Source organism: Onychomys torridus, chromosome X (genome assembly GCF_903995425.1).
Source record: "Onychomys torridus chromosome X, mOncTor1.1, whole genome shotgun sequence".
In the NCBI taxonomy this organism is placed as follows: Eukaryota; Metazoa; Chordata; class Mammalia; order Rodentia; family Cricetidae; genus Onychomys; species Onychomys torridus.
Genome location: NC_050466.1, coordinates 99,882,627 through 99,898,063, shown reverse-complemented (window position 1 = coordinate 99,898,063; position 15,437 = coordinate 99,882,627).

Below are 15,437 nucleotides of genomic sequence, written 5' to 3'. Positions count from 1 at the left end.
TCTCTGGGCTTTGAGGGTGATGGCTATGGACTGATCTTCATTATAAACACACATACAAAAGCTTTCAATAAACTACTTGCAAAATGAATACAAGAATTAATCAAGATCATTCACTGTGATTAAGTTGGCTGCATTTCAGATATGCAAGGATAGTTCAATATATGGAAATTAATAGATATAATGTATCATGTTAATGTACTCAAGGAAAAAATCACATTATCTAAAAAAGATGCAAAGAAAAGGATTTTAATAAAATGTAACATCATTTCATGATAACAGTTCTAAAGAAACTTGGAATGGATGATATTTGTGGTAGTTTGAATGTAATTGGCCCTCATAATTTTATAGAGTGGCACTATTAGGAGGTGTGGCTTTGCTGGAGTGGGTATGGCCTTGTTGGAGGAAGTGTGTCCCTTTTGTGTGAGGTCTTTTGCTTAAGCTTTACTCAATATCACAGTTAGTTAAACTCCTGTTGTGTGCAAGATGTAGGACTCTCAGCTCCCTCTCCAGTACCATGTATGCCTGCACAATGCCATACTCCCCACCATGATGATAATGGACTGAATCTCTGAAACTGTAAGCAAGCCACCTCAATTAAATATTTTCTTTATAAGAGTTGCCATGATCATGGTGTCTCTTCACAGCAATAAGAACCCTAACTAAGACAGTATCTCAGAATAATAAAGACTATATATGACAAATCTTTAGCTAACATACTAAATGAGGAAATGCTCAAATCATATCAATTAATATCAGGAATAAGACAAGGGTTTCTACTTTCCCCATTCCAATTCCAAAACAGAGGAAAGGGAGCAGAGTATGGAAATACTGGACCAAAGCATGACCAAAACACAGCTGGGCAAACACCAAACTCTGCAGTTCCATGTCTGATGTCAAAACACTCTTCAAATCTTCTATACCTTTCAGCTTTGTTGACTGCAAAACACTTCTTTTTTTTGGGCTGGTTCCACTCCCTATTAACAGCCCTCTTCAGCAGGTACCCCATGGCTCTGGCATCTCCAACATCTTGGTGTGTTCAAGGCAATCTAGGCTTCACCTTCACAGCTTCACACAATGGCATCTCTAGGTCTCCACATAAGGACACACATGACACATACTTTGGCTTAGTAGCTTTCCTCATCATGGAGGCAAATCCCTTAGCCACTTTCTTCTTTCCTTGACTCCAGAACCATATGGGTGAAGCTACCATGTTCTGCTGCTTACTGTGGCTAGAACATGGCACCCTCATTTAATTACATCTTCACCAACTTTCTGGTTTTGATGATTTTCTTCACTGCCTAAGCTTGGCTGTCCTGAAACTGGATCTGTAAACCAGGCTGGCCTTAAACTCAGGGATCTGTCACCCTCTGCCTCTAGAATGCTCTGATTAAAGGTATGAACCACCATACCCAGCTCTAAGCTTTTGTTTAATTCCTTTTTACAAGTTGGAAACTTACTCTCGTATGTCTTGCACTGAGGTCACCACCCTTTTTATTCTATTTTTAATTTGTTTATCTCCATGAATTAGCTCCATTTCACTTCATGGTGCTCTTTTTCTCCTCAAATTGTACATTTTGTATGTTTCCTTGCTCAACTTGCTGCTTTTCATTATGAATATGTATAAAAGTGACCAATAATAACCACACAGTTGAGTTAATACTAGAATGTTTTGATATTTCTATTGCCAATATGATTAATTCAATTGTTTTTACTTTAGGCTCAGGCAGACTCTTTGAACAAGGGCCAAAAGCAGCCACATTCTTCACTGAAATATCACATGAATTATATCTAGGGAACAGACTAAAATTCTTCTGCTCTGAACCCTCTTGACCCAGGCCCCTACAGTTCATCAAATAATACTTAGCATCACTATTTTCCATGCTCCTACTAGTATGGCCCATCAAGCAGCACTTAAAGCATTCAACTGCTTTTCTAACTCAAAGTATCAAAGTCCATATTACTATGAACAAAAACATGGTCATGCCTATTACTGCAATACCTCAGTCACTGGTACCAAATTTTGTCTTAGTTCAGGTTTCTGTTACTGTGAAGAGACACCATGACCACAACAACTCTTTTTTAAAATTTTTTTATAATTTTTTTCTTTCCTTTTACATATGAACCTCTGTTCCCCCTCCCTCCCCTTCTCCTATTTCCCCCCACCTCTATACCCTCCTCAGTTGGGTAGTCAACACAGACTGGCATACCAAGTTGGGGCTGGGCCTAGCCCCTCCCCTTGCATCAAGGCTGAGTAAAAGATCAGGTAACATATAAAGGCAGACCTATTAGAATTACACCTGACTTCTCAATGGAAACTCTGAAATCCGGTGTGGTTATATTTTATTTGTGCTGAAATGTGGTGATATTTTATTTGTATGTTAATAAGTAAAGTTTGCCTGGAGATCAGAGGACATAGCCAGCCATAAACAAAAGTCAGGCAGTGGTAGCACATGCCCTTAATCCAATCACATGGCTGGCAGAGTCTCTGTGTGTTGAAGGACACACTAGGGAACAACCAAGCATGGTGACACACACGCATTTAATGCCAGTACCAACCGTAGAGACCTGGAGGTCTGTACACACAGGCGGTGACAAGGAAATGAGGTAGCTGGGCTAAGAGCCAATGAGAGGGCAGAACAGCAAGGCATTAAAAGCGTGGGTAGACAGAAAGTAGCTCTCTTTTGGTAAGCTATGGCAGCATGGTGAACTAAGGTTAGCTGGTGACTCTCACTATTTCCCTGATCTCTATGGCTTTCACCGCCTATATTTGGCTTGGTGTTCCTTATTTAATAAGACTGCTTAGAAATACATCTACAATCCAGAAGATCCTGGACAGACATTCTGTAGATACTAAGAGACCACTAATTCCAGCCCAGACTACTATATCCATCAAATCTTTCAATCACCATAGATGGAGAAAACAAGATATTCCATGAAAAATCCAGATTTAAACATTATATATCACAAATCCAGCCCTACAGAAAGTACTAGAAGGAAAACTTCAACACAAGGAGGTTAGCTGCAACCACCAAAATACAGGAAATAGATAACCTCAAACAAGCAAACCCCAAAGAAGGGAAACACACACACACACTACCACCAAAAAATAACAGGAATTAACCATCACTGGTTGTAGTTGGAGTTTTCTCCAGTCCTGCCTGGCCCACAGTCAGGACAAATCTCTCTCACCTGCCAGTCCCACAGCTGCTTTGACCCAACTGAGTAAACACACAGAGACTTATATTGCTTATAAACTATATGGCCATGGCAGGCTTCTTGTTATCTAGTTCTTTTTATCTTAAACTAACTCATATCTATTAGTCTGTAAGTTGCCACGTGGTTCGTGGCTTACCGGTATCTTAACATCTTCTCATGGCGGTGGCTGGCAGTGTCTCTCTGCCTCAGCCTTCCACTTCCCAGAATTCTCCTCTCTCCTTGTCCCACCTATACTTCCTGCCTGGCCACTGGCCAATCAATATTTTATTTATTAGCTAATCAGAGCAACACATTTAACATATAAACATCCCACAACAACTGGTCATTAACATCCCTTAATATCAATGAACTCAATTTGCCTATAAAAAGACCACAACAACTCTTATAAAGGAAAACATTTAATTGAGTGTTTCAGAGGTTCAGTCCATTACCATCATTATGGAACATGGCAGTATGCAGGAAGACATGGTGCTGAGGAAGAAGCTGAGAGTTCTACTTCTTTGATCCACAGGCAACAGGAAGTGAATTGAGACACCAGGCATGGCTTGAGCATCTATGAACCCACCCCCACAGTGACATACTTCCTCCATCAAGGCCTCACCTACTCCAACAAAGCCACATGTCCTAATAGTGCCACTATCTATGAGCTTATGGAGACCAATTACATTCAAACTACCACAATACTAGAAAATGAAAAGATCTCCAATTTCATGAATAGGAGGAATCAACACTGTGAAAATACCCATCCTACAGATTTAGTACAATCCCAATCAAAATATTAGGACCTTTCCTCTCAAAAACAGGGGGAAAAAAACTTAAAATCCATCCGGAAACACAAAAGACTTCAGATAGCCAAATTAATGCTGAGCAATAATAATAGTAACAGTTATAACAACAATGATATCGAAGGTATTATCATACCTGGTTTTACATAATATGGAGGCATAACTAATAAAAACAACATGATAATAACCCAAAACAGGCATGTAGATTACTGTACCAGAGAATATATAAACAGAAAAGACTAACTGTGGCTGTAAACCCATGCAGTTATGGACATCTGACTTTTGAAAGAAACAAAAGTGACAAAGCACTCATTGGAGAAAAGAGCCTCTTTAACAAATATTAGAAAAACTAGACAACTACATGAAAATAAATGAAACAAGATCATTATCTCTCACATTGCATAAACAATCAACTCCCAATGGATCAAAGACCTTAACGTAAGACCCAAAACTCTGAAACTATTAAAAGTTAAAATCAAGAACGTCACTTCATGGCATAAGCATAAATAACTAAGGGCTTTCCAAACAGGATAAGACTCTGTTCACTCAAGAAATGAGGCCAATAATTAATGAGTGGTATCTTGTAAAATTAAAAAAGTTTCTGTAAAGCAAAGAATACTGTAATATGAGAGAATAGGAGGCCTTATGAAATGGGAGAAAATCTTTGCCAGTTACATACATTATTTTAAAATATGTACACATTTATGTTAATCACTTCAATTTAGCTACTCTACAAAATATGTATACATATTTTGTAGAGTAACTAAATTGAAGTGATTAACATAAGTTTGATCACATGCATTTATATTTTTGTGAGCTAGGAACACATTTTGCTTCTACTTTCTTAGCTATTTTTTAGAATACAATATTTTATTAAGTGATAAAGACAGTTACTTTAATATCAATTTAATTTAAAATTTTGTCTATTCAAAAAGAAAACAATAAAACAACAGCTACTTAAATATAGATAGTAGTTATGCCAAGAAAATATTCTAAGCAATTTTTATTCTAGTCATTTTTTTATTTTTTTTTTCCGGGACAAGGTTTCTCTGTGTAGCTTTGTGCCTTTCCTGGAACTCACTCTGTAGCCCAAGCTGGCCTCAATCTCACAGAGATCCACCTGCCTCTGCCTCCCGAGTACTGGGATTAAAGGTGTGTATTGGTGAAATTATTAAGGCCACTCCACGTAGTTAAAAGGGAGGTTTATTTTGTGGGGTAACTTACAAGTGAAGGGGTAGGTTGCAGGGTCTGGAAAAGGTATAGCGCAGTCCGGCGGTGTTCTCTGGAGAACTCTGCTCAGTCTACCTCCAGCGTCCAGAGTCCCGGAACCAAGAGAGAGCTCTCCTCTCCATCCTCCATCTTCGGCTCCCTCCTTTGCCCCGCCTTGTGGGCGTGATCATTACCGAAGCTCAATGGGGGTTGGAACTTCCAGGCCAATGCTGGGATGGCTACCCACTACAGGCGTGTGCTACCACCGCCTGGCTATTCTAGCCATTCTTAGGCAATCTAAATGCATCCATTTTCTAGAGTCTGTGATTCTTCCAGTAACTAAATGCCTTGCATTTCCACCCCAGGTAACAGTATAATTTGTTTTCTTTATCTGGCATTTCTCTTGGAGAACCACTTTCCTATAGTCTGATTCATGAGCCAATTCAGGTTACAATCAATTTTCCCTACTCCTGGGTTCAACTTCTGTCGCTGCTCTCCTCTTTCAGCCACATATGAAGGCATCAGCCCTCCAATGCCATGCCTACACATTACCACTAATACAAAATTAGTGTGTACTGAGCAACTTTATTGGTAAAAGGGTAGGTACATGTCTATAGTGCATCTAGGAGACAATTTTAAATAGAATATTAACATTGCATTTTCACAGGTTGCTAGGTTTCCTAAATATCAGTGTATCACTTTTTTTTTTTTAAATTTTTTTGACAGCCTCTTCTCCTGAAGATCAAGTCACTTCTCTTCATTCCACCCATTTTCCTAGTTCTAAGATCTTGGCCACTTTCTCTGTTCTGCTGGTTCAAAAAAGTAATGCAGCTTCTTTCTTTGTCATTTAAACAATTTCCTTTGTCACCTCCAGCCCATGCTAGTCTCTGAATATATCCTGCCTTTCACAGAAGGTTATTACTAAGGACATTTCACACAGGAAAAACCATCTATTCCTGATATGCAACTTAGCTGAGCAAAAAGATAACATAAGTAAAGACATGGGTTTTTGTTTAGTTGGTAATATCTGGAAATAAAGTGAGTTAAAATACTTGGGGGTATACTCCTTTCAAAATAAAGAAAATTATAGAGAAAATGTCTTGTCTGCCTGTCATAGATAGGCTCATAATTTATTGGTTTTGAAGTTGGTGGACTGTTTAGCTAGATATGCCAGAAAAACATACATAAACATTAAAAGAAATGTACCTTTTAAGAATTAAAAATTTAAAAGAAATTCTTAAGTAATGAAAAACATTTTACTAATCATAATTTATTTGTCTTTTCTATTTATTAGAATAACAAAGAGTTATTAAAAATAAAAAGGATTACAATTAGACATTTTGAGATTTTCAGAGTCTATACATAAGAGCTCAAACTTTAACCACGTGAAATAGAAGCTTACAGCATATAACTGTAGACTTTTGGTTCTTAAACTAGATAATACTGTCACCTTGTGGCAGACACTGGCTATGGAAGCTTTTGATAAAGCACTCTAAAAACTGTTTTTCACTTGATCAGTAACAGTGGAATTTAAATGATTGACAGATACAATATCATTCAGTATTTCTAATATGGGACAAATTGCACTAAGTAACTTTCTGTGGGAACATATATCTGTTTATTTTTCAATTGCATTCAGTTGCAACGTATTCAAATCTAGTACTTTTCCAAGAAAAAAGGGGAGATCTAACAACTAAAATGTCTTCAAATTATGTAAACACTCATGCTCCAAAATCTAATACAAACTCTCTAACTACTTCTATACCATCAAACTTCATTTTCTAAACTTTGCCCTAAAGATATCAACTAGAAAGAATCATATAAACCCTCTAATAAGCAAAACCTATATGTCATCCATGTACACAATAAATTGCATAAATTTCATTTTGTGAAACAAACAGCAAAATCATTTATCTCTTTCCTGGAGTTTTAAGAAAGAATAACTAAAATAGATATTTCTTATTTTACTTGCACCTTTAGCCGTGTGACATATGTCAAGTTATTTAATCTCTCTGACTCATAATTTCTGTACCCTAACAAAGTAGATACTAATATTGCCTACATACTAGATTGTGAGAATATAGTGAGTTAATACAAGTATTCCTTAAACTGTTCCTGAAACCACAAGAAATGTTTATTTCATTTTAACTCTTATTTCTACTACAAAAAATAGTAAGAAATAAAGTAGGTGTATACCAGAATTGTACTTATATCTAATATTTATTAGGCTTCACATAATTCTGCAGTGTGACTTGATTGACTTTCTGGGCCAAAGATAGGATATTTAGGTAGCAGTAGAAGCTTAACGAGAAACACACTCAAGTTTTACTTGAACTCTGCTAGTGTTTATAAAATGGGCCTGGAACACTAGCCTCATTCTAGCATTTACTAAACTTGTGGAAATTAATTAATATTCCTAAATGTTACATTATTGACAACATGAAAACAGTACATTTAACAAAGTATTGCTATAATGTTTAAGATAATTCATATGTAATTTTTAAACATTGTAAGACTTGAAATAGCTGAAGTAAGTTTCTCTGGTACATAAAAAATAAGTGTCATCTCCAATACTATTACACACACACACACACACACACACACACACACACACACACACATACACACATACAATTGAAGTAATAAGCCAGTATATTATATAATGAGAAAAGAAATACTGTGGAGATTTGGGGTGGTGGGACATGTTCGACTTCATAGATGTGAATTTGAAGAATGAGTAGTGTGTTAGAATGAGGAAAGTGTGCTTGTAAAGATCCTGAAAAAAGAGTAAGAACTGAGTTTGAGTTCAGCCTCTTTGACAGCTTCTGTGTGGCCTTGTTTACACTACCCAATCTTATGAGTACATTTTCTCAGAATCAAGAATAAAAGGACTGCTCTAGAGATGAGAAAATATAAAGTGGTTCCCACTAAGCCTATGTCATAAAAAATTAACTAAAATATTACCTCTGGTGATTTGAATGAGAATGTCCCACATAGGCTCATAATTTATTGGTTTTGAAGTTGGTGGACTATTTAGGATTAGGAGATGTGGCCTTGATGGAGGAGATGTGTCACTGGGGGTGCGCTTTGAAGTGTCAAACATCCATGCCAGGGCCAGTCTGACACTGTCTCTGCCTTGCAGATAAGATATAAGATCTCAGGTACTGCTCCAGTGCCATGCTTACCTGCCAGCTGCCATGCTCCCCACCATGATGGTCATCAACTGACTCTGAAACTGTAAATGAGTCCTCAATTAAATGCATCCTTTTATAAGTTGCCTATGTTATGGTGGCTCTTCACAACAATTGAAAAGTAGCTAAGACATTACCTGAAGCTATTATTTTTAATAAAATGTTTATTTTCTGCATTCAAGATCCGATTATCTTATTAGGGAACACCTTTTAAAGCATTTTAGTTTTTTTATGTGCAAAAAGAAAAAAAGATACCACAGAAATAGTAAATAAATTATTCATTTGGGAAAAATTAGCCTGTTAGGGCAGATGTCTTTGAACAAATTAGTAAAATCAGCAGGAACACTCAGGGGTATAGCTGAACATAAGCTTTGAGAACCTTCCCAACCACTTCCTCTTCTTTTTTCTTTAATCATTCAAACTTTTTTCTTAATAGAAATCCTTATAGTCTATTCTGATCATGAGGTCCTCCCTGATCCTTAACACCTTTCCACCCATTCACTTCACACCTTCTTTCTTTCTCTCCTTAGGAAAAAAAGGCAAATAAAAAAGAAAACAAACCATATTTCTTTAAATAAATATCAACAAACACCATAAACAAAATGCAGAATCAGAAACCATAATATACAAGCAAAAGGCCAATATGATGAAAAAAATTCCCAACAAAGCAATATGAGATAACACAAATCTACAAACAAGCCACTGAGTTTTTAACCATCTACTGCTGAGCATGAAGCCCATCCTTAAATGTGGTTTATATAACCAGTGAGACTTCATTGGAGAAAACTAATTTTTCCTTTGCAAGTGGTTGTCTATAGAGATAGCTTCTTGGTTAGGGATGGGAGCTCGTGTCTACTTCCCCCTCTCTGCACTGAGACTCCATCCAACTTAACTGTGGAGGCCCTATACATGCTGCCTCAGTCTCTGTGAGTTCATATTGCATCTGTCCTGTTATGTCAGGAAGATGCTGTTTCCTTGGTGTCATCTATCTTCTCTGACCCTTAGAATCATTCTGCCTCCTCTTTGGCATAGTTCCCTAAGCACTGAGGGGAAGGGCTTGGTGAAGACATCCCATTTAGTACTGTTATGAGGTCTCTCACTCTTTGCATGTAATCTAGATGTAGATCTCCACATTAATTCCCATCTACTGCAAAAAGAAACTTCTCTGGTGATGACTGAGCAAGGCAATGATCTATGGGTACAACCGAATATCATTAGAAGTCATTTTGTTGCTACATTCCTTTAGCAGAATAGTAGAATTTAGTTGCAGCTTCTTGGCTAGCTGAGTAGTATCATGCATAGGTTCTATCTCATGGAGTGGACATCAAATCCAATCAGATAGAGGTTTGTTACTCCCAAAACGTTTGTGCCCCTATGATGCCAGCATATCATGCAGGCAGGTTGACTTTGTAGATCATAGTGTTTGTAGAAGAGTTGGTGGATACATTTCTCCTATGTCAGTCTACAGTTGACAGACCTTCTAGTACCATGGACACTAGTCAGTAGAGGTAAAGGCTCTAGTTAGGCACCAGCTCAACTTCTGTGTTCAATGAGATATGTAAACGTTGTCTTCAGCAATAGAGTCTTACCACCAGTTCGCAGAGAGAAACCAAATAGCTGTGACAATAGCCTGAGTAATTTGGAGGGTTTCTATGGAGCCCAGTTGGCCAAAAACTCAATTAGATATAATGCAATAATGCAGCCCTGACATTAATGGTGGAAAAATGTGTGGTTGGGGCATTATCTCCCCCACTATTTGGTGCTCCATTTAGATTTATTTTATACACACACACACACACACACACACACACACACACACACACACACACTTTAAGAAACTTCTAAAATAGTAGGTTTTCATATGACTTTTAAAATGGTCCTTAGTGTTAGCTGCCCCTCCCTATCATATTCCCTCCCTTGCTTCCTTTCCATCCCCCTCCCTGGTTAATTCTCCAGTTCAGTATGCCCACTGTCTTTCCATAATTATATATTCTACACACAATCTTTGGAGGACCCACTCCCTCCTAGTCCTATACACTCTATGTAACCTCTGTGATTATATGAATTTTAGTATGCCTATTGAAGGCTTAAAAGCTGACATCCATATATAAGAGAATCCATACCATACTTGTCTTTCTGGGCCTGGGTTACCTTGCTCAGGATGATTTTTTTTTCTCAAAACAGCCGTTTATCAGCAAATTTCATGGTTTATTTTTATTTAATTATTTTTATTTTACATACAACCACAGTTCCCTCTCCTTCCTCTTCTTCTGCTCCCCCCACCTCCCTCCCAACCACACCTCCCATCCTATCCTCATAGGGGGTAAGTCTTCCCTTGGGGAGTCAACACAGGCTAGCATACCAAGTTGGGGTGGAACCAAGCCCCTCACCCCTGCATCAAGGCTGGGCAAGGCATCCTGCCATAGGGAATGAGCTCCAAAAAGCTAATTTATGTGCCCAGGATAAGTCCTGAACCCACTGCCAGGGGCCCCACAAAAAGATTAAGCAACACAACTGTCACCCACATTCAGAGGGCCTAGTTTGGTTTCATGCAGGCTCCCCAGCTGTCAGTCCAGAGTCCATGAGCTCCCACTAGCTTGGATCAGCTGTCTCTGTGGTTTTCCCCATCATAATCTTGACCCCTGTTGCTTCTATAATCCCTCCACCCTCTCTTCAGCTGAACTCCAGGAGCTTGGCCAAGTACTTGGCTCTGAGCCTCTGAATCTGCATGTCTGAATATGATGACAATTAAAGTAGTCACCAATCTGACTACACTGGAAGACTAGTTCAAGCATCCTCTTCATCATTGCTAGGAGTCTTAGCTGGGGTCATCTTTGTGGGTTCCTGGGGATTTCCCTAACACCAACTTTCTCACTAAGCTCATAATGGTTCCCTGTCAAGACATCTCTTTCATTGCTCTCCCTCTGCATCCCTCCCCCAACTGGGCCATCTTGATCCCTCATGTTCCTATCCCCCAAACCCTTCTCTCTACCCCTTTCCCAGTTTACCCAGCAGATGTTAACCATTTCACCTTCATGGGGTGATCCATGCCTGTCTCTCTTAGGGTCCTCCTTGTTACCTAGCTTCTCTGGGGTTATGCTTTGCATCTAGTATCCACATATTAGTGAGTGTATACCATGTTTGTCTTTCTGAGTCTGGGTTACCTCACTTAGGATGATTGTTTTCTAGTTCCATCCATTTGCCTACAAATTTAATGATGTCATTGTTTTGCCACTAAGTAATACTCCAATGTGTAAATGTACCACATTTTCTTTATCCATTAGTTGAGGGACTTCTAGGTTGTTTCCAGGTTCTGGCTATTATAAATAATGCTGCTATGAACATAGTTGAGCAAGTGTCCTTATAGTAGGCTTGAGCATCTTATGTATATGCCCAAGAGTGGTATTGCTGGGTCTTAATGTGGATTGATTCCCAATTTTCTGAAAAGCCTCCATACTTATTTCCAGAGTGGCTATACAAGAGTGCATTCCCACCAGCAGTGGAGGAGTGTTCCTTTTCCTCCACATCCTCTCCAACATAGTCTGTCATCAGTGTTTTGATCTTAGCCATTCTGACAGTGTAAGATGGTATCTCAGAATCCATTTGATTTGCATTTCCCCCGTGGCTAAAGGTGTTGAGTAATTCCTTAAATTTCCTTTGGACATTTGAAATTCTTCTGTTCAAAATTCTCTGATTAGATATGTGTTCCATTTTTTTAATTGGAATTTTTTGGTAGTTTGATGTATAGTTTCTTAAGTTCTTTATATATCTTGGCGATAAGCCCTCTGTCAGATGTGGGGCTGGTAAAGATCTTTTCCCATAATGTAGGCTGCCATTTTGTCTTATTGACTATGTCCTTTGCCTTACAGAAACTTTTCAGTTTCAGGAGGTCCCATTTATTAATTATTCCTCTCAGTATAGGTGCTACTGGTATTATATTTAGGAAGTGGTCTCCTGTGCCAATGTATTTAAAGTTACTTCCCACTTGCTTTTTTTCCAGGTTCAGTGTAATGGGATTTATGTGGAGGTCTTGATCCATTTGGATTTGAGTTTTGTGCATGGCAATAGATATGGATCTATTTGCAATCTTCTATGTGTTGACATCCAGTTATGCCAGCATCATTCTTTTTTCCCTTGCACAATTTTGGCTTCTTTGTCAAAATTCAGTTGTTCATAGGTGTCTAGATTAAAGTCAGGGTCTTCAATTCGATTCCATTGATCCACATGTCTGTTTTTATGGCAATAACAAGCTGTTTTTATTACTATAGCTCTATAGTAGAGCTTGAAGTCAGGGATGGTGATGTCTCCAGAAGTTTCTTTATTGTACAGGATTGTTTTGGCTATCCTGGGTTTTTTGTTTGTTTTTCCATATGAAGTTGGGTTTTATTCTCTTGAGGTCTATGAAAAATTGTATTGGGATTTTGATGGCTATTGCATTGAATCTGTAGATTGCTTTTGGTAAGTTTGCCATTATTACTATGTTGAGCCTACCAAGAACATAGGAAATCTTTCCATTTTTGATATCTTCAATGTCTTTCTTCAAAGACTTAAAGTTCTTGTCATACAGTGTAGTGTGTAGCTGTTCTAGCTATGACCTTGAAGCACAACCCCTAGAGAGGCAGCAGGTGACTGCTACATCAGCCTATGACCTTGAAGTACATGCTGCTGGAGCATGGCTGCTCCAGAACATTAAGACCTGGGATGAATGTATGCAGCACTCTCGTGATTCGGATGCTGGGACAGACTAAGCAGATTATGGACAAGGATAAGGCTAGGAATGGTGAGCAGCTCCCAAGAAATTCAATTTTCTCCTCTGTTTGGTTCTGCTGGCCTGTCTCCTCTCTCCTAGAACTGTTGTTGCTATCCCAACCTGACTCTTGCCCCTGGTACCCTTTCATTTATTTGGTTAGAGTTACCCCAAGACATTTTATGTTATTTGTGGCTATTGTCAAAGGTGGTGTATCTCTGATTTTTAAAGTATGCCCTTATGATTCTCTGGAATTCCTTTGTGTTTGTTGTGAAGTCCTCCTTTCAACTCTAATTTTATTAATTTGGAACTTCTCTTTTCACCTTTTAGTTAATTTAAGTCTTTATCAGTCTTATTGATCTTCTCAAAGAACCATCCATTTTTATTCTTTGTATTGGTTTTTTTCTTGTTGTTGTTGTTGGTGGTGGATGTTTGTTTCTATTTTATTGATTTCAGCTCTGTGTTTGATTATTTCTTTCTGTCTTCTCTTTTGGGTGTGATTCCGTCCTGTTCTAGAGCTCTCATACATGCCACTAGGTAACTAATATGAGATCCTTCATTTATTTTATAATTTAATTTAATTTTACATATCAGCCACAAATTCCCCTGTCCTCCCTCCTCCCTCCCCCCCCCCAACCCACCCCCCATTCCCATCTCCTCCAGGGCAAGGACTCTCCTGGGGATTCAGCTCAGCCTGGTACATTCAGTCAGGCAGGTCCAGTCCCCTCCTCCCTTCACCCAGGCTGAGCAAAGTGTCCCTGCATAGGCCCCAGGTTCCAAACAGCCAGCTCATGCACTAAGTTCAGTAGTTTTGCGTTTATGTTTATTTTGTTGGATATTAACATAACTTCACCTACTTTATTCTTGGGTCGTTTGCTTAGAATACATTTCTCCATCCTTTTACCTGAATACTTATCCTTGATGGTAAGGTGTGTTTCTTGGATGTAACAGAAAGATTGATCCTGTTTTCTAATCCAGTATGTTATTCTGTGTGTTTTTATTGGAGAATGGAGACCACTAATATTGAGAGTTATCATTGAGTAGTGCTACTTTTTCCTGTTTTGTTGTTATGGTGTGGTTTTTTTCCCCTTTTCTTTTGATTTATTGGTCTGGGATCATTTATTATTTGTGTTATCTTGGATGTGGTTAACCTCTTCAGATTGAGGTTTTCCTTCTAGTGCCTTGTGGATTTACAGATACATACTATTGAAATTTGGCTGTATTGAGGAAATTTTTTTCTTTCTCATCTCTTGTGATTGATAGTTTTGCTAGGCATAATATATAGGCTGGCATCTGTGGTCTCTTAGATTTTTGTGAACATCTATCCATGGGTTTTAAAGTATCCATTGAGAAATTGGGTGTTATTCTAAGCTGTCTGCCTTTATCTGTTACTTGGTCTTTTTCCCTGGAAGATCATAATCTTTCTTTGTTTTGTACAGTTAGAGGTTTGATTATTATGTGTTGTAAGTCAAGTCCAATCTATTTGCTATTTTGTATGTTTCTTATACCTTGTTAGGTACATCTTTCTTTAGATTAGGAAAATTTTCTTCTATGATTTTGTTGAAAATATTTTCTGTGCCTTTGACCTTGGTTTCTTCTCCTTCCTCTATTGCTATAATTTGTATATTTGGTCTTTTCATAGTGTCCCAGATTTCCTGGATTTTTTGTGCCTGTGTATTTTTATACTCAACATTTTCTTTGAGTGAGGTTGCATTTCTTCTACTTTCTTCAATGCCTGAGATTTTCTCTTTCATGTTTTGCTCTCTGTTGGTGAAGCTTATCTCTGAGGTTTTTGTTTGACTTCCTAAATTTTTAATTTTCAGTTTTACTTCAGTTTGGGTTTTCTTTAGTGATTCTATTTCTATTATTGTATTTTGAACTGTTTCTTTATTTAATTCCACTGATTGTGTTTTCACAGAGTTTAATAAGGCATTTATTCATATCCTCTTAAAGGTCCTTGAACATATTCATAATTGATACTTTGAAATCCTTGCCTTGTGTTTCAGTTATATTGCATTTCTCAGGGTCTACTATAATAGGAATACTGGATTCTAGTGGATGCATATTATCTTGGGGTTAATATTTTTGATTTGTGCTGTTGTCTAGGAATCTGGAGTTAGGATGATTGAGGTGATTCTAGGTGTTGATATCTGGTATTGTCTTTGTTGGGTGGGTATACCATTACTTGGTTTCTTTTGCCCTCTCTGGATCTTAGGAAAGTGTGGTGGCTGTGTGTGGTCTGATAAAGAACACCTCTGCAGGTTTGTGGATGGTGAAGTGTAATAGAGA